This window comes from Rutidosis leptorrhynchoides, chromosome 3 (assembly GCF_046630445.1).
Source record: "Rutidosis leptorrhynchoides isolate AG116_Rl617_1_P2 chromosome 3, CSIRO_AGI_Rlap_v1, whole genome shotgun sequence".
NCBI lineage: Eukaryota > Viridiplantae > Streptophyta > Magnoliopsida > Asterales > Asteraceae > Rutidosis > Rutidosis leptorrhynchoides.
The window spans coordinates 497,532,116-497,552,277 of record NC_092335.1 but is presented as its reverse complement, the minus strand read 5'-3'; positions in this window follow the sequence as shown (position 1 = coordinate 497,552,277).

Sequence of the window (20,162 nt, the reverse complement as noted above, 5' to 3'; positions counted from 1 at the left end):
TAATTCATATCTTAGCGTAACTTATGGGTTTTAGTATTATATATGCATATTTAAACTATGTATTGCAGGGTACTAATTTACATCCTATAATCTATTTTCTTACCGAAAATCCTTCATCTGATCGTATGAGATGAATCCCTCAACCAGTTCGAGTCCCTCAGATTCCGACAACTATTCCAATATGGATATTCACCTAAGCTCCGAAAGCGGTGTCACCAGAATGAATCAATCAATCAGCCATCCCCAATTCATCTGATGGGTTCGTAGTCGACTTAATCAATGGAGATGCGAAGAAGGCGATCCTTTCCACCTACCAAATTGCCCTCTTGGCAAAAAAAAAAAAAAAAAAACCTGAATCACTTACCGGCGAACCTGTTCGAGACACCATTTTCTCGCCTATTTCCAGGGTAGCTCATCACGATTATATTCTATTCACAATTCTAAATTTTTTTTATCCGCTCGTTCCGACCGACAATCATCCTGGAGTAATGGAAGAAGTCAACGAGCTTCGCGCCCGAGTTGTAGCCTTGGGAAATATGGTACAAAATGTATCAGCTTCAGCAACATCACCGGCACCAACAGTATCACCAACATCAATACCAGTACCACCAACAACCCAAGTTTCTACATCACACGCCTCAACGTCTCATTATGTATCTCGATCCTAATCATCGTTCTACGAATCGTTCTACATTATTTATCTTCGTTCGACATGACGATTATATAATCTTCAATGTTTTAGAGATTATATATTCTAGTTCTAACGGTAAATTGAATGAGTTTAATATCACATTAACTCATTAAATCCATGATAATATCTGAAGAAAATATATATGTATATATATTTTCATAAATATTGTAATTAAAAATTCTTTCGTACAAACTGTTAATGGTGAAAATATTTTAACGGGTATGTAATACCCGAGGAATATTTAGATTTCACATTAATAAGTTATACTGTACATTCTTCGAATCCGATTCAACAGTCATTTACTATCTTACTTACAACCACCGATATACGTATCCGTTCACCGCAGAATAACCATTTTTTTATTCAATTTCATATTCGGATTTTGACCTATCAGAATCCAACAAGTGGCATAATGAAGAAAACATATGACAAAATAAAATTTGTTAGAAACAGACTAATTAACCATGAGAAATTGTGTTAAGAATCCACGCTAACTGTTCATAGCTAATTGTTCCTAGCTAACTGATTACATTTTATTTATCGCAATTTAATTATCGCAATTTACATTCTCGCAATTTTATTTATTGTCATTTAATTTTTGTATTTATTTTACGCACTTTAAATATCGAGACACGTATACAAGGTTTTGACATATCATATCGACGCATCTATATATATTATTTGGAATCACCATAGACACTCTATATGCAGTAATGATCGAGTTCTCTATACAGGGCTGAGGTTGATTCTATAATAATATATATAATTTGAGTTGTGATCGAGTCTGAGACATGTACACGGGTCACGATACGTATTAATTAATTCGAATATTATATATTAAATTATATATGAATTATTGGACTGTTAACTGTGGATTATCAACATTAGACAATTAAAATGAATTAAAATATTAATTATAAGATATGAAACAAAACAATTCTTCAAGTTTGCCACTTGACTTCATCCTAAATCTTGACGATTACGATATGCGTTCAAACCTTTCATGATACTTGAAAACACCTCAATCGAGAGGATGAACCAACCGCACTTCATCTACGGAAGAAAAGATCGATTCATATAGTTATGCACCTGAAAACGTTCGAAACTTGAGTAAACGTTTAACACGTATCTGTACTAGCTCCTTTGGCGTTGTTATTACCGAAAATAACTTTACAACTCTTTTTCACAATAGCCAGTTTTGTCACAGCTCCAACAAGTCAACTTCGACTCTTCGTTTGAAACAACCTTATTATAATTTTGATATATATGCGTGCTCTTTTATTGTTACCGGGGAACCTTTCATATTCCACCATGTTACCATCAGCGTTTAATCATCTAAAAACACAATTCTCTTGAAACCACTTCGGAATGATAACCGATGATTCAGATATCGTAGCATTAAATGCAGAGGAAACAGAAAAATTGTAGATGGTTAAAACGGTCAAAAGTTTGATGATAAAGAAGAGAGTGTTGGGAACGCTCGATAGAAAATTTGGTAATGAAAAATGGATAGAGTTAACCATGAAGGAGACCAAGGACAAATACAAGGACCATACCCTACATTCAAAGAATCCAGATAATTCTGGATTCGTTGAAATCTTTAGAGAATATCTTGCTCTGAAGTCATGTTAAAATCTTGCGGAAAAATCTTTCTCCATCAACCATCGAACTTAGAAATTCTAAAATATCATCATCAATATCTTCGATATTTCTGAGGATATTTTCATAAATATTCTAGTCCGAAATTATATACCTCTTCGTGCTTCCTGTGTATCATTATATTGGAAACATTCAATAGAAAATTTAGTACCGAAAAGCAGATTATGCGAAACTATGAAGAAAACCGTGGACAAATCACAAAGAATAAGTTTGACTTCAAAGAATTCAAATGATACAATATCTGCTAAAGTCTTTAGTGAATATCTTGCTCCTTACTCTAAACTCTTGCAGACAATAGTTTCTATCATCCTCTGATCTTAGATATTCCGAGATATTATCGTATCTGTCATTATAAATATCCTCCATATTTCTGGAGATATTTTTATAACTATTCTTATCTGAAATCATTAATCTCTTCGTGCTATCAGTATTACATCATATAGAAACTGTTAGTTTCTATATTCTGTAAACTTTCGAGCTTAAAATATGAATATTATTGAAGTAATGTTGGGAACTGAAGCATGAGTTAGTATAATATAATGACACTTGATCAACGTGATTATATTACAGTAAGTCATGCTGAGTTTCTAATGGAACATGATGATTCACAGATTATAATGTCATCACGTGCCATGTTACATAACACTTTCATTCTGCTTAACTTCTGAACATATCAAGAAAGTATATTCTTGATAGTTCTATTATCAGTGATCCAGGTAATTTGACAAATCAAATCGTGCAATTACGTTCTTTCTTGTTTAGAACATTAAGTTCATTCGAAGTTCCATACTTACAAATTCTGGACCATTACTCGCTTTAATAGAGGTCATGAAGATAATAAAAAGGCAAAGAGCTCCAAAATATAAGAGAAAATATAAAGCCCAATAATAACACGGAGATTACAAATCGTGGATATTAATACGAATAGCAATATAAAGACACGGTATAATTAAGAATAGTATCACCCCAAGGTAATAGTAGAAGTAAACAGATTCTTCTGATGGAAGATTGAAAAGAAGGATGACAGAAATAATAATTAGGAAAATATTAGGGATTAGAACTGGACTAAGCATTTTCACAATCTTTTGGATGTATGAACTAAGAAAGAAAGTATAGGAATGGTGAGGATAATGGAACGGAAGAGCTCAATTTATAATGGAAATATCAGACAGAGTAATCAAGGCAGATCACCGTATTTAATTATAGAGATCTTAATTTCCTTACTCGCCGAAGAATCAAATCTTTTAGATTTCGAAGATTTTCTTTTAAATCCCTTGAATTCCGAAATTCAATCATGACTACATCAAAAGTTATGATGAAACTTATTATCCTCATTCCACTATTTTGTGATAGTTTCACTCGTGCTCTCCGAATAATCGAATTGTTTTATCTATATTAGTCAATAATGATAAAACTCTATTTATCAACTCATATTCGTCATGAAAACATCTTTATTGTTAGCCATGACAACCACACTTAAAATTTAGGGACGAAATTTCTTTAACGGGTAGGTACTGTGACGACCCGGAAATTTTCGATCAAATTTAAACTTAATCTTAATATATTTCCGACACTATAAGCAAAGTCTGTTAGGTTGAGTCTCAAAAATTTTGAATTCTGTTTCATATATTCAATTGACCTTCGACCATTATCGATGATTCATGAACGACTATTGTAAATAGATGTGCATATATTAAATACATATATATATATATATATATATATATATATATATATATATATATATATATATATATATATATATATATATATGTGTGTGTGTGTGTGTGTGTGTGTGCGTGTGCATGTGTGTGTGTGTGTGTATAATAATATGAAATAATAGTACGGGAAAACTGTCGGTAAAATAATTAAGTCCTTTGGCTGTTCATTATTTCTAATTGACAATTAGTGTAGCTAATTGATTGAAATTAATGATACTATTTCACTCTTTCAATTCAGTTACTTGTCCACCTCAATATCATCTATAATTTAAATTGATTAGTCTGTGTATTACTTTTGTCCTTTCACCAACTACATCATTTAAATTGATTAGTCTGTGTGTTGCTTTTGTCCTTTCACCAACTACATCGTGAATATGTGAATCACCAAAATAAACAAATTTTGCCACTGCTACTAATTGAAAACTTTTGTCATGAATATATTGATTGATACTATGCATGTTTTGGTTTCATTCATTCATTGCCCACTCATTCCGTTATTTTATATATGTAATAAGTATACATATTGTTGATATAGATGGACACATTAAAGCATCTCAAAACATATATACCTACTTACATTTTCTCCCTCAAACAATCACCATAACTCTCTCCGTTCCCTGGATCAACCGATCACCATCACTTTTGTGAATCACTCTTAAGAACAATCGGTCACCGCCATCTTACACTGTCATCACCATGTTAGATTACTAATCACCACCACACTTATCAACTCAAAATATCACAAAAACCAACTACTACTTCTATTTGACTATTGGTTCTATTTCTGTGAACCAAAGAAACATACAAACCGACACCCAGACCATCGGTTATCACCTCTAAACCAATACAATACCATTATGAACTGTTTATGTTTCTAGTTATGATTCGATCAGTTCAACACTAACATCACAAATCATCACCCATACTTATTGTTGCTGCTAACTCGGTTTCTACTACAACCAAACACCATCATAACAACCGCCACCTGCTATCCTCTTTTGCATTTGTTGTGTTCAACTGCAACCACCATCCAAGAAACCCTCACAACCATCAGTGAGCCGCTATACTTTTGTTTCTTGCACATTACATACACACATACATGCTTTATACAATTATATTGATTTGAAATTAAGTGAACCCATCACTAGTACTATACATATGTATATATATTTTCCTTATACTCTTTATTTCAAAAAAAATCAATTCACCACCACTGCAATTTTCTTCGTTGATCAATTGAGCCACCACTTTCGTTAGCCCCATCAATACCATCATCACCATTTGAAACCCGATACCACGACATCAACCATTGTGAATCAACTCTATCTCTTTTCTCTCTCCCTTTTATCCGTAAACCATCAACAGGCCGATCACTTTGATATGTTTCTGTTCCTGTTTGAATTCGAAAATCACCAAAACAATCATTGGACCTGCACCTGCGAACTCAAAATATTTTTATTTATTACTACTACTCGAATCAGGCTACTTACAGCTACAACATACAATTTATATTATTTATCCCTTTTTACACCGACACCCACTAAACAAAACACCACTACTCCTCATTACCTTGGTCGATCCCAATCAACAAACCCACCAAGAACAATGTTAATTGTTACTCTAAATTCGACCAAATAAGAATACAGTACATACAAGAAGATTTAAGAAATTAAGGAAATTAATAAACCAATCACTTACCGGATTTATTGATGAACTGATGATTTATTGATCGATTGTTAACCCGATGAACTAGTGATCGATTAATTTGGCTGCAACTTTCTATTACCCGATCCCTAATGATAATCGATTTCCTGTTCCTGCTACGGTCGACGAGCAGGACCCCCAAAACTAAGACTATGATTGATCGGTGCAATGAATTGTGGATGAACACGCCGCTAAGATGGTGATTGAGGATATTACGATCTTAATTTGGATCTTGGATGCTTTGGAACCATGACTCCCCGATCTGTTTTCAATTATGGATTAAATAATATATACTGGATCAGATTAATGTTAACTTGGGCTAGTATAATTCTGAATTTACACTTGGGCCGAATATTTAGGCCAAACCCACATCTGTTAGGTATAATACTTCAATTATTATTATTATTATTATTATTATTATTATTATTATTATTATTATTATTATTATTATTATTATTATCATTATTATATTTATTATTACTATTATTTTCACCATTATAATTAAAATTAACAAAACTATCATTTTTCTTAAGATTTAACATTATTAGTAAAGTTGTTATTTTTTTTTATCATTATCAAAAATTAATATTATTATTATTATTATTATCATTATTATTATTGTCTTTAATATAGTATATTTACAACTTTTAATAATTGATCTTTACATAAAACTTAACTGTATTAATAGTTTTATTTATTTAAAATATATAAAATGTATACTTTTAATTAAATAATGAAGTATATATAAGTTATTAACATAAAAATTATATCACTAATAATATATTTATATATATATATATATATATATATATATATATATATATATATATATATATATATATATATATTTGTTCGATTTCGATTATATGTATTAATGACTATACAAATAATATAGGTTCGTGAATCCGAGGCCAACCCTACATTGTTCAGTTGTTCAATGATGTCATATGTATTTTTACTACAAAATACAGTATAGTGAGTTTCATTAATCCCTTTTTAAATGCTTTTGCAATATATATTTTTGGGCCAAGAATACATGCGCAATTTTTATAAATGATTTACAAAATAGACACAAGTACGTGAAACTACATTCTATGGTTGAATTATCGAAATCGAATATGCCCCTTTTATTAAGTCTGGTAATCTAAGAATTAGGGAACAGACACCCTAATTGGCGCGAATCCTAAAGATAGATCTATCGGGCTCAACAAGCCCCATCCAAAGTACCGGATGCTTTAGTACTGCGAAATTTATATCATGTCCGAAGGAGGATCCCAGAATGATGGGAATATTCTTATATGCATATTGTGAATGTTGGTTACCAGGTGTTCAATCCATATGAATGATTATTTTTGTCTCTATGCATGGGACGTATGTTTATGAGAAATGGAAATATGAAATCTTGTGGTCTATTAAGATTATGAAATGATTATTTATGTTAAACTAATGAATTCACCAACCTTTTGGTTGACACTTTAAAGCATGTTTATTCTCAGGTACGAAAGAAATCTTCCGCTGTGCATTTGTTCACTTTAAAGATATTACTTGGAGTCCTTCATGACATATTTCAAAAGACGTTGCATTCGAGTCATTGAGTTCATTCAAGATTATTATTAAGTCAATTATAATTTGATATATTATGAAATGGTATGCATGCCGTCAACTTTCGATGTAATGAAAGATTGTCTTTTCAAAAATGAATGCAATGTTTGTAAAATGTATCATATAGAGGTCAAGTACCTCGCGATGTAATCAACTGTTGTGAATCGTTTATAATCGATATGGACTTCGTCCGGATGGATTAGGACAGGTCTTCACATGGGGAAGATGTACAAGGATCTCAAGAAACATTTTTGGTGGCCAGGTATGAAAGCCGACATTGCTAAATACGTAGGAGAATGTTTGACGTGTTCTAAGGTCAAAGCTGAGCATCAGAAACCATCAGGTCTACTTCAACAACCTGAAATCCCGGAATGGAAATGGGAAAACATTACCATGGATTTCATCACTAAATTGCCAAGGACTGCAAGTGGTTTTGATACTATTTGGGTAATAGTTGATCGTCTCACCAAATCAGCACACTTCCTGCCAATAAGAGAAGATGACAAGATAGAGAAGTTAGCACGACTGTATTTGAAGGAAGTCATCTCCAGACATGGAATACCAATCTCTATTATCTCTGATAGGGATGGCAGGTTTATTTCAAGATTCTGGCAGACATTATAGCAAGCATTAGGAACTCGTATAGACATGAGTACTGCCTATCATCCACAAACTGATGGGCAGAGCGAAAGGACGATACAAACGCTTGAAGACATGCCACGAGCATGTGTTATTGATTTCAAAAATAGTTGGGATCGACATCTACCGTTAGCAGAATTTTCCTACAACAACAGCTACCATTCAAGCATTGAGATGGCGCCGTTTGAAGTACTTTATGGTAGAAAGTGCAGGTCTCCGATTTGTTGAAGTGAAGTGGGGGATAGACAGATTACGGGTCCGGAGATAATACAAGAAACTACCGAGAAGATTATCCAAATTCAACAACGGTTGAAAACCGCCCAAAGTCGACAAAAGAGCTACGCCGACATTAAAAGAAAAGATATAGAATTTGAAATTGGAGAGATGGTCATGCTTAAGGTTGCACCTTGGAAAGGCGTTGTTCGATTTGGTAAACGAGGGAAATTAAATCCAAGGTATATTGGACCATTCAAGATTATTGATCGTGTCGGACCAGTAGCTTACCGACTTGAGTTACCTCAACAACTCGCGGCTGTACATAACACTTTCCACGTCTCGAATTTGAAGAAATGTTTTGCTAAAGAAGATCTCACTATTCCGTTAGACGAAATTCAAATCAACGCTTCGATTCATCGAGGAACCCGTCGAAATAATGGATCGTGAGGTTAAAAGACTTAAGCAAAACAAGATACCAATTATTAAGGTTCGATGGAATGCTCGTAGAGGACCCGAGTTCACCTGGAACGAGAAGATCAGATGAAGAAGAAATACCCGCACTTATTTCCAGAAGATACGACAACACCTCCAACTGCTTAAAATTTCGGGATGAAATTTATTTAACGGGTAGGTACTGTAGTGACCCAAACTTTTCCATGTTTGTATATATTAAATGAAATTGATTTTTACATGATTAAATGTTTCCAACATGTTAAGAAATCAAACTTGTTAAGAGTTGATTATTTGAAATGAGTTTCATGTAGACAATTGACCACCCAAGTTGACCGGCGATTCACGAACGTCAAAACTTGTAAAAATGACATGACGATATATATATGGATATACATATAGTTAACATGAGATTATGATAAGTGAGTATCTCCATAAGTATATTAACAATGAGTTATATACATAAAAACAAGACTACTAACTTAAGGATTTCGAAACGAGACATATATGTAACGATTATCGTTGTAACAACATTTAAATGTATATATATCATATTAAGATATATTAATATATCATAATATCATGATAAGATAATAATTTAACATCTCATTAGATATAATAAACAATGGGTTAACAACATTAAATGAGATTGTTAACTTAAAGGTTTCAAAACAACACTTACATGTAACTACTAACGATGACTTAATGACTCAGTTAAAATGTATATACATGTAGTGTATTTAGATGTATTAATATACTTTTGGAAGACTTCAAGACATATATCAAAACACTAATACTTAACAAAAATGGGTACAGTTACATTCCCATTCTTTTTTCATCAAGAATTCTAGTCGTATTCATACCCGTATTATACACAGCTTCTAGACGTACTTACTGTTGGTATATACCAATAGGAACTAGCATGGGATTCCACTCTTGGTTATGTCATGTATGACTAATCAATTTTAACTTCTACCATGAACTAGTCAACTAACTAGAACTCCTTTTAACCCCACTCACCACTCACCACTTACCACTCATCATTCACTCCATTTCACTTCCAATTCTCTTTCTAATTCTCTCTCAACACACACACACACACACACACACTCACACACACACACTTATGAATGAATTTTTCCAGTAGCTAATCATCATCTTCATCAAAAATTACTTCAAGAATCAAGCTATAATTATCTTAGGAAGAACACTTCAAGAACACTTCGAAAATCCTTTCAAGTTTACTAGCTTACATCCAAACTTTCTAATTCATTCCAAGTAATCATCTAAGATCAAGAAACCTCTGTTATTTAAAGTAGGTTATCTTTCTTATTCAAGGTAATAATCATATTCAAACTTTGATTCAATTTCTATAACTATAAACTATCTTAATTCTAGTAAAAATCTTACTTGAACTTGTTTTTGTGTCATGATCCTACTTCAAGAACTTTCAAGCCATCCAAGATCCTTTGAAGCTAGATCATTTATTGTCACTTCCAGTAGGTTTACCTACTAAACTTAAGGTAGTAATGATGTTCATAACATCATTCAATTCATACATATAAAACTATCTTATTCGAAGATTTAAACTTGTAATCACTAGAACATAGTTTAGTTAATTCTAAACTTGTTCGCAAATAAAGTTAATCCTTCTAACTTGACTTTTAAAATCAACTAAACACATGTTCTATATCTTTATGATATGCTAACTTAATGATTTAAAACCTGGAAACACAAAAAACACCGTAAAACCGGACATATGCCGTCATAGTAACACCGCGGGCTGTTTTGGGTTTGATAATTAAAAACTATGATAAACTTTGATTTAAAAGTTATTCTTCTGGGAAAATGATTTTTCTTATGAACATGAAATTATATCCAAAAATTATGGTTAAACTCAAAGTGGAAGTATGTTTTTCAAAATGGTCATCAAGACGTCGTTCTTTCGACTGAAATGACTACCTCTTACAAAAACGACTTGTAACTTATATTTCCGACTATAAACCTATACTTTCTCTGTATAGATTCATAAAATAGAGTTCAATATGAAACCATAGTAATTTGATTCACTCAAAACGGATTTAAAACGAAGAAGTTATGGGTAAAACAAGATTGGATACTTTTTGATTGTTGTAGCTACGGGAAATATTGTAACAATTCTATACAAATCATAACTTACCAAACTTATATTGTATTATTCATGTATTCTAATATATATTATATAATCTTGAGATACCATATACCCGTATACAATGTTTTGACATATCATATCGACCCATCTATATAATATATTTTGGAACAACCATAGACACTCTATATGCAGTAATGTTGGAGTTAGCTATACAGGGTTGAGGTTGATTCTAAAATAATATATATAGTTTGAGTTGTGATCTAACCTGAGGCTTGTATACACTGGGTCATGGATTGATCCAAGATAATTTGTATTTATTTCTGTACATCTAACTATGGACAACTAGTTGTAGGTTATTAACGAGGACAGCTGACTTAATAAGCTTAAAACATTATAACGTATTAAAAAATGTTGTAAATATATTTTGAGCATACTTTGATATATATGTACATATTTGTATAGGTTCGTGAATCGACCAGTGGCCAAGTCTTACTTCGCGACGAAGTAAAAGTGAGTTATAGTCCCACTTTTAAAATCTAATATTTTGGGATGAGAATACATGCAGTTTTATAAATGTTTTACGAAATAGACACAAGTAAATGAAACTACATTATATGGTTGAATGATCGAAGCTGAATATTCCCCTTTTGCTTGGTAACCTAAGAATTAGTAAACCGATCTACTAATTGACGCGAATTCTAAAGATAGATCTATTGGGCCTAACGAACCCCATCCAAAGTACCGGATGCTTTAGTACTTTGAATTCGTTTATATCATGTCCGAAGGATTTCCCGGAATGATAGGGGATATTCTTATATGCATCTTGTTAATGTTGGTTACCAGGTGTTCACCATATGAATGATTTTTATCTCTATGTATGGGATGTATATTAAAATATGAAATCTTGTGGTCTATTATTGCGATTTGATAAATATATAGGTTAAACCTATAACTCACCAACATTTTTGTTGACGTTTTAAGAATGTTTATTCTCAGGTGATTATTAAGAGCTTCCGCTGTTGCATACTAAAATAAGGACAAGATTTAGAGTCCATGCTTGTATGATATTGTGTAAAAACTGCATTCAAGAAACTTATTTTTGATGTAATATATTCTTATTGTAAACCATTATGTAATGTTCGTGTGTAAACAGGATATTTTAGATTATCATTATTTGATAATCTACGTAATGCTTTTTAAACCTTTATCGATAAAATAAAGGTTATGCTTGTTTTAAAAAATGAATGCAGTCTTTGAAAAACGTCTCATATAGAGGTCAAAACCTCGCGACGAAATCAATTAATATGGAACGTTTATAATCAATATGAACGGGACATTTCAATTAATTATTATCAAAATGAAACTACACTCTCATATATTCGCATTCAATATGAAATTTAGAAACAAAAAAATAAATAAGTTATGAATCTAGAGAAATAAAAAAGCGACTTAAAATACTCGAACAATAAAACCAAGAAATTATAAAAGCAGCAACGTTTGATAGCTAGTGGTGAGATAGTAGCCCCAACATGATTCTCAATGTACCTAAATACAATATTAAATAAAAACAAGTATCATATTGGTATTTAAACAGGCACAACAATTTACATGTGAAGGTATTACTTATCCTAAGATCTAAAATTTCAAAATACACCTTTAAAAAATAGTAAAGTGTCATTTTCGGGATCTAAACTACTTTGAACAGGGGAAAGCCTTGAGAAATTCTTGCCCGTATCATCGTTTTCTAGTTATATTTATAAATGGGCCTAATCTGCAAATGAAAATATTTCGAAAATTTCTTCACAAAATTTTGCCCGATTTTCTGGGCAATGTAGTGACTTCAAATATGTGTTTTGCGGAAATTAATTATCATAAAAACAAAACTACACTCTCATATATTCGCATTCAATATAAAATTTAGAAACAAAAACAAAAATAAGTTATGAATCTAGAGAAATAAAAAATCGGCTAAAAATACTCGAACAATAAAACCAAGACATTATAAAAGCAGGAAGGTTTGATAGCTAGTGGTGAGATAGTAGCCCCAACATCATGCTCGATGTACCTAAATATATTATTAAATAAAAACAAGTATCGTAGTAGTATTTAAAAAGTCACAACAATTCACATGTGAAGGTATTACTTATCGTAAGATCTAAAAGTGCAAAATTCACCTTTAAAAATAGTAAAATGTCATTTTCGGAATCTAAACTGTTTCCAACGGGAAAAAGCATTTAGGAAGTCTTACTCGTAGCTCCGTTTTCTAGTTATCTTATGAAAATGGGTCTAATATGTAATTGAAAAATTTTCGAAAAATTTTCCACAAAACTTTGCCCGATTTTGTGGGGAATGTAGTGACTTCAAATATGTGTTTTACGGCCATTAATTATCATTAAAATGAAACTACACTCTCATATATTCGCATTCAATATTAAATTTAAAAACAAAAATAAAAATAAATTATGAATATAGAGAAATAAAAAAGCGGCTCAAAATACTCGAACAATAAAATCAAGACATTATAAAAGCAGCAACGTTTGATAGGCAGTGGTGAGATTGTAGCGCCAACGTGATTCTCGATGTACTTAAATACACTATTAAATAAAAATAAGAATCATAGTGGTATTTAAACACGCACAACTATTCACATGTGAAGGTATTAGTTATCCTAATATCTACAACAACAACAACAACAACAACAACAACAAAACTCAATACCACATGAGTGGTGTATGGGGGAGGTGAGATGTAGACAATCATTCCCCTATTCGAGAATAAAGACAAGTCATTTCTCCACCCAGAGTGAAACACTCTCAAGCGTAGAGAAAGTCATCCCTCTCTTTATTCGACGGATAAAGAGATTGCTTCCGAGAGGACCTCCGACCTTTAAGTAGGAAAAAGTTTTTTTTAAAACAAAAATAAAAATACTAAAATAAAAATAATAATAGACGCCATTAAAATGGTATAATCAAATTTCTATGGGTTTGAAATCCTACCTGAAATTTAATTTAGACTATAAGAGTCAGTCAAGTCGCCAATAAATCGACTCCTAATATCTAAAAGTGCAAAATTCAGCTTTAAAAATAGTAAAATGTTATTTTCGGAATCTAAACTGCTTCGAACGGGAAAAAGCTTTAAGGAAGTCTTGCTCGTAGCGCCGTTTTCTAGTTATCTTGCGAAAATGGGCCTAATCTATAATTGAAAATTGTTCGAAAAATTCTCCACAAATTATTGCCCGATTTTGTAGGGAATGTAGTGACTTCAAATATGTGTTTTGCGGCTATTAATTATTATCAAAATGAAACTACAATCTTATATATTCACATTCAATATAAAATTTAGAAACAAAAGCAAAAATAAGTTTATGAATCTAGAGAAATAAAAAAGCGGCTAAAAATACTCGAACAATAAAACCAAGACCTTATAAAAGCAGCAACATTTGATAGCTAGTGGTGAGATAGTAGCCCCAATATGATTCTCGATGTAGCTAAATACATTATTAAATAAAAGCAAGTATCATAGTCGTATTTAATCAGACACGACAATTCACATGTGAAGGTATTACTTATCCTAAGATCTAAAATTGCAAAATTCACCTTTTAAAATAGTAAAATGTCATTTTCGGAATCTAAACTACTTTGAACGGGAGAAATCCTTAAGCAAGTCTTGCTCGTAGTGCAGTTTTTTAGTTATCTAGCGAAGATAGGCCTAATCTGTGATTGAAAATGTTTCAGAAAATTCTCCACAAAATATTGTCCCGATTTTGTGGGGAATGTAGTGACTTCAAATATGTGTTTCGCAGCTATTAATTATCATCAAAACGAAACTACACTCTCATATATTCGCATTCAATATGAAATTTAGAAACAAAATAAAAATAAATTATGAATATAGAGAAATAAAAAAGAGGCTAAAAATACTCGAATAATAAAATAAGACATTATAAAAGCAGCAATGTTTGATAGGTAGTGGTGAGATAGTATCCCCAACATTATTCTCGATGTACCTAAATACAATATTAAATAAAAACATGTATCCTAGTGGTATTTAAACAGGCACAACAATTAAAATGTGAAGGTATTACTTATCCTAAGATCTAAACGCGCAAAATTCAGTATTAAAAATAGTAAAATGTTATTTTTGGAATCTAAACTGCTTCGAACTGGAAAAACCTTTAAGGAAGTTTTGCTCGTAGCTCCGTTTTCAAGTTATCTTGCGAAAATGGTCCTAATCTATAATTGAAAATTTTTGAAAAATTCTCCACAAAATTTTGCCCGATTTTGTGGGGAATGTAGTGACTTCAAATATGTGTTTTGCGACCATTAATTATCATCAAAATGAAACTACTCTCTCATATATTCACATTCAATATGACATTTAGAAATAAAAAGATAAATAAGTTATGAACCTAGAGATATAAAAAAGCGGCTAAAAATACTTCAACAATAAAACCAAGACATTATAAAAGCAGCAACTTTTTGTAGCTAGTGGTTAGATTTTAACCACAACATAATTCTCGATGTACCTAAATAAAATATTAAATAAAAACAAGTATCATAGTGGTATTTATACAGACACAACAATTCACATGTGAAAGTATTACTTATCCTAAGATCTAAAAGTACAAAATTCACCTTTAAAAATAGTAAAATGTCCTTTTAGGAATCTAATCTACATCGAACGGGGGAAAGCCTTAAGAAAGTATTGCTCTTATCATCATTTTCTAGTTATCTTGCAAAAATGGGCCTAATTATGCAAATGAAAATATTTCGAAGAATTCTCCACAAAATTTTTCCCGATTTTGTGAGAAAAGTAGTGACTTCAAATATGTGTTTTGCGGCCATTAATTATCATCAAAACAAAACTACACTATCATATATTCCCATTCAATATGAAATTTAGAAACAAAAAGATAAATAAGTAATGAATCTTGAAAAATAAAAAAGCAGCTAAAAATACACGAACAATAAAACCAAGACATTATAAAAGCATCAACATTTGATAGCTAGTGGTGAGATAGTAGCCCCAACATGATTCTCGATGTACCTAAATTCATTATTAAATAAAAACAAGTATCATAGTGGTATTTAAACAGGCATAACAATTCACATATGAAGGTATTACTTATCCTAACATCTAAAATTGCAAAAATCATATGGAGAGAGAGAGAGAGAGGGTGAGGAGAGAGAGTGAGAGGAGATGAAACTACTCAGGCGGTGACAGCATGGTCAGATTGCGAGAACGGTACAACGAAAGATTTCAAGATCATTTACAAGACTATTGGGAATCCATTTGACATCCTTCATGTTCTTCAACTTCCCGGATAATAGGACAGTGCCTGATTTTTGGAGATCCTTCAAACCATACGGCGACTTAAGAGACATTTACGTGGCAAGCAAGAGGCTGAAAAATGGCAGCCGGTTTGCCTTCGCCCGTTTCGGCCATGTTAGCAATGCAGACCAAATGCTAACGGCACTCGAGAAGATCACATTTGATGGATCACCAATTAGTGTATTCAAAGCGAGAGAAAGAGACGAACTGGATGGCAATAAGAAATGAGATGCTCATGAAAACAAATCGTTTGGAAGCTACGATCAACCACGATTCAAAGATGGTCATAACTTCAACGAGGTTCTCAGACATCCACAGGAAGACCTAAGAGAAAAACTCAATAAGTTGAACAAGGAAAAAGAAGACCTCAGATCCAAACTAAATCTGATGAGGGAGGAGAAGATGAAGCTTTCAAGTTATAAAAGTGACGACACAAAATATACGGATGAGAGAAACATTAATATTAAAATGGAGCAGCATAATGTTGAACTTTTTGGAAGATCCATTATGTGCGAGTTAAAAAACCTGGAACCATTTTTCATAATCGAAGATCTCTGCAAAGCAGAGGGTATGAGCAACTTCTCCTTAAAATACTTAGGAGGATTATGCATACTCGTGATATGTGAATCTACATTCGAAGAAAATGCTATCATAAACAATACTAGTCATGGCCTACACAAATGGTGTAATAAGGTATGGGCACTTGGTACTTCATATTGGTCACCAGGAAGATTATGTTGGGTTGATATAGCTGGGGTTCCAGTCACCCGTTGAAAAGAAGATACATTTAGTTCTATATGCAGTTGGTGGGGAAAAGTCTTGGATATGGAAAATTGCAGCATAGAGAGAGGTAACCAAAACCTAACTTTCAGTAAAGTCCTACTGCATATGCGTAATAGCACAACTCATATTTATGGCTGTGTCAACCTAGTAGACAATGATGAAATAGTCTATGTTTCCGTCAATGAAGATAAAAACAGAGTGGTTCAAACTCCTTTTGAAAATCATACGGGAACGGATGATTACAAATCAGATAGGAATGATGAGGAGCTTGAAGACGAAAATGATGATGAGTTTATTGAAGACACCTTTGATGCTTCTGATGATGATGATGATAACATCACGATGGATCCTGAAATTGAATTAGAAAAAATTGCGGTTGACGACAATGGCCACATTTTCGGTGAAGATGACGGTGATAATAGCCGAAAAAATTTTAGTACGGCGGAAGAAGACAAAGAGTCTGGGTGTTGGAATTTAGGAAACCTTTTCCAATGTAATCATGAGGTTTCAAGTCCAGAGATCAAAGGTGCAATACCCGAAAAACCAATTAACGTAGATGACTGTTCCCTAAGAAAAGGTGGCTCACAACAGTAATACACCTCAGGAAAAGCAATCTAATAATTTGGATGCCAAGGAAAATTCAGACGAAAACTTGATTCCAAGCCCAATTCATCAGGAAAGGCCCAAAAGTACTAGGTCTCGTTTAAATTCAGTAAATGGGCCTAACTGTATCCCAAGATCCAGTACTGCTTTAGATAATGGGCCTGTCAAAGCAAATAAGCCTAAATCTCATGACCCAACAAAAAAGGAAATTTAAAAGAAGGAAAAAATACAGAAGCAGGTAAGAAGATTTCTGTTGGTCGAATATATGTCGATGGAAGACCTCATCAAGAATGTTGAATGTTAAAAATAAAGCAAGAAAGAGGCCAGATAACAAACCGATTTGATCCACTTGCTCATCGCATGCAACAATGAAACAAAAGGCACGTTCAACAAAAAAGGTACCTCATATAACCATTCGACTTCCAATTCAGTGCAGAATGAGGTTGCACCAAATCCTGAACCCAATTGCTCCTTTGGTTCAATTAATATAGAGGGGGTTCACGATATTGGTTACCGCCTAGGATTGAAGTGGCAGAAGAAAGCCTCTTGTTAGGTACCCACCATAATTTTCGTTTTCAGCTATGGTTAATTATGAAGATTGTATCATATAACATTAGGGGTTTTGGTTCGGGTAGGGATAGTAAATTTGGGCCAATTAAGAAGTTAATTTCAATTGAGAAACCTTCCTTTGTGGCTTTATAAGAAACAAAATTACACCTTGTTGATATATCGTGGATACATAAATTGTGGGGCTTTACAGATAGTGATTTCATTCAGCAGGTTATGGGAGGAAAATCGGGGGGTCAACTGTTAATATGGGATTCCTGTTTTTTTGAGGCTACTGATGTTATAAACATATATCATGCAATCGGTATTTGAGGAAAATGGAAAAATAATGGGGTGATGGTTAATATTTTTAATGTTTTTGGACCACACGACGACGCAGGGAAGCAAAGGTTATGGGATTCATTAGAACGATTATTAGATAAGGACGAGCCTTGGGCAATTTGTGGGGATTTTAATGAAGTGAGAGTCCAAGTGGAGAGGCTCAATTGTGAGTTTTTGGCTAGTCGAGCAAGATGTTTCAATGACTTCATCACATCAAACAATCTTTTGGATGTTCCACTCGGTGGAAGGGCATTCATAAGGATAAGTGATGACGGCATCAAATTCAGCAAATTAGATCGTTTTCTAGTCTCAGAAAGTTTCTATTCGTTATGGGAACACCTCTCGGCTGTCGCTTTGGAAATGAGAGAATCAGATCATTGTCCAATTGTGCTAAAAGACGAAGAAAAAGATTATGGCCCAAAAGCTTTCAAAATTTTTGACGTTTGGCTCGATGTAGATGGAATCGAACAGGTAATCAGTGATGCGTAGAGGTTGGCTGATATCTCGGGGGATCGAAAAGATGGGTGTTTTTTTGAACAAAATTAAAAAACGTCAAATCTGTTCTCAAGACATGGAGCAAAGAAAAATTCGGATCATTGGATGGGGAAATTGAATCTCAAAAAAATTTAGCTCATTCTTTAGAGCTAAAAGCTGAAGCAGGTACCATCAATAATCAGGAAATGGAACTGTAGAGAAACACACGTAAAGGGTTGCTTGTAAAGGAAAAGATCAAGGCGAGTATGCTTAAACAGAAGGCACGTGTTCGATGGGCTCTTGAGGGTGATGAAAACACAAAGTATTTCCACTCAATCATTCGGAATAAATACACAAAATGCAATATCAGAGGCCTAATAATCGATGGTGTGTGGAATGAAAAACCGGACGAGGTAAAAGCAGAAGCATTCAGACATTTCAGCCGGGCTTTTGAAAAAACCAATATCGAGAGACCTTCGATGGAGGATCTATGTTACCCGGTGATTTCAAACGACGAGGCAACAACACTTGAAAGTAAGTTCACTGAAAATGAAATTCTCGATGCAATAAACGATTGCGGGAGCACAAAAGCTCCCAGACCGGACGATTTCAATATGAGATTTTACAAGAAGTTTTGGAAGATTGTCAAAGAGGATTTAGTCGATGCAATTAATTGGTTATGGGAAAAGGGTGAGATTTCGAGAGGGTGTAACGCATCATTCGTTACCCTTATTCCCAAGAAAGCAGACCCGACGGGACTAGGGGAGTATAGACCGATTAGTCTTATCGGGAGCTATTACAAGATTTTAGCCAAGATCCTTTCCAACCGACTTCGTCGGATTTTACCCTCACTAGTGGGTGTCGAACATAGCACTTTCTTGAAAGATCAATTTATTTTAGACGGTTCCTTGATTGCAAGCGAGACGATTGATTTTTTAAGGCTAAAAAGAAAAAAGGTATTATTTTTAAAGTAGACTTTGAGAAAGCATTTAATAGCCTTAATTGGAATTTTATACTCGAAGTTATGAAGTCGATGGAGTTTGGATGTAAATGGAGGAAGTGGATTTCGGAATGCCTTAAGTCGGCCTCAATATCTATTCTTGTTAATGGGGCGCCCACTAAAGAATTTTCTTTAGGTAATGGGGTAAGACAAGGGGATCCTCTATCACCTTTCCTTTTTATTCTAGCAACGGTGAAAGGACCCGTCCTAATCCATCCGGACAAAGTCCATATCGATTATAAACGATTCACAACAGTTGATTACATCGCG